This window comes from Limulus polyphemus, unplaced genomic scaffold, assembly GCF_000517525.1.
Source record: "Limulus polyphemus unplaced genomic scaffold, Limulus_polyphemus-2.1.2 Scaffold8967, whole genome shotgun sequence".
Lineage (NCBI taxonomy): Eukaryota > Metazoa > Arthropoda > Merostomata > Xiphosura > Limulidae > Limulus > Limulus polyphemus.
Window position 1 is genome coordinate 2,527 of NW_013674577.1, and position 1,822 is coordinate 4,348.

Genomic DNA, 1,822 nt, shown 5'->3' on the forward strand with positions numbered 1-1,822 from the left:
GTGATTCTAAATAATTTTTGTTTAGTACCAATTTTAATTTAGGGCCAGGTTTTTGTGAGAATTTGACGTTGACATTAATATTGTGTTTAATGGCTAGTTTAGTCCAAGTGTGGGTAATTCTTGAGCTGGTTTCAGTAACAAAAGATAAACTGCAGTGTAATATTCTGTTGTTGGGTTTGTTGGTATCAATTTTGTTTGTGAGTTGAGTTTTGCTGTGGGGAATGTTGGAGAGTTTTTCAACAATAGCTGGTGGAAATTTATTGGTGTGAATGAAGGAATGCTTTGTGTGGTTAATTTCTTCATTTATGTTGTCAGTTAAACAGAGTCTTGTGGCTGTGTTTATGAGGTTTTTAAGTGTATTGATTTTTCGTGTGGTGTCATAAGCAGAATTCCAGGGGATGTAGAGGCCAGAGTGTGTGTTCTTGCGGTGAATTTTGGTTTTAAACTGTGTGTCCGATCTAATAATTTTGAGGTTAAGAAAAGATAACTGTTTATTGTTTTCGTGTTCTATGGTAAACTTGATGTTTGGATGAATGGAATTTATGTGTTCAAAGAAAGTTAGTGTGTGTTCTGTAGAAGTGAAACCAGCAAAATTGTCATTGACATATCTGTACCAGTGTAGCAGGGGATGAAGTACAGAATATATGGTTTATGTTTCAATCTGAGTCATAAATATATTGGCAAGAATGGACGCAACAGGATTGCCCATACTTAAACCATCTATTTGAAGGAAATGTTTGTTGTTGAAAATGAAGTTGGTTTTAGTCATTGTAAATTCTAAGAGAGAAGCAAAAAGTGTGCTACGGATGTGCATTAACTTGTTGGTGTCATTAATGTAGAGGTTGAGTGCAGTATTACAAGCTTCATTGGTGGGGATTTCGGTGAAGAGTGACACGACATCAAAACTAGCCATTAAGGCTTTCGAATTTAGTTGTTCTAGTGTATATTTGAAATTGAAGGCATCTTTAAAAAAATGAACCTGCAGATGATACATATGGTGTGAGAGCCCAGGCTATGTATTTGCCAAGATTGTAGTTGAATGAATCATAAGTGGACAGTATAGGTCGTAGGGGGCAGTCTTGTTTGTGTAGTTTAGGAATGCCATAGAGTTGCGGTGTGTGTGAATCAGTTTTACGTAAATCAAAATAAAGATCGTCAGTAATTAAATTATCTTTTTTCATTTGTAATAAAATTCTGTTTAGTTGTTTTTCGTATGTGTTTATTGGGTTGTTTGGGATGGCTTTGAATTTCTTTTTATCGGAAAGGATGTCGTTCCTTTTGTCGATGTATTCTGAATTGTTCATGATGACAGTGGTGTTGCCTTTATCAGCTTTTAGAATTTTAATGTTAGTGTCTTTTTTCAGATTATAAATGGATTTGATCTCGTTACTCGGGAGGTTACTTTTCAATTTATGGGATTGGTTGACTATATTAATAGTCTTGTTCGAGAATTCTTTAAAAAAGTTATTTAAAATACAGTTTTTGGGAATGTTGGAAAACCACATTTTGTTGTAGTTGCCTGTGATAAAAGTCTGTTGGTTGATGTCATGGATTTCTTCTTTCTGTAGTTGGAAGATGTTTGAGGTAGAGGTGGTCTTTTGTCCTTTTATGTAGTGGGTCACTAGTCTTCTAGGCACTCTTTGAACTCTTGGCATGGAGTTGTTTTGTGGTTGACGGCAAAGTTGAGGCCTTTGTTTAGAAGTTGAAGTTCTGAGTCATTGAGTGTCCGGTCAGATCTGTTGATAACAGCCCAGAATTCTACATCGAAGTAACAGGAAGAAAATTGGAAACCAGATTGACACAACACAATTAAAAAACCATC

At 35.4% G+C, this 1,822-nt stretch overlaps 1 protein-coding gene across 1 annotated transcript in view; it reads left to right on the top strand.

Moving 5' to 3' along the window:
- The window catches only part of LOC106475677 (BSD domain-containing protein 1-like), a gene marked incomplete at its 5' end in the record, with an annotated part of 17,254 nt that overhangs the window by 944 nt on the left and 14,488 nt on the right, over positions 1-1,822 (top strand). The window lies entirely within an intron of this gene.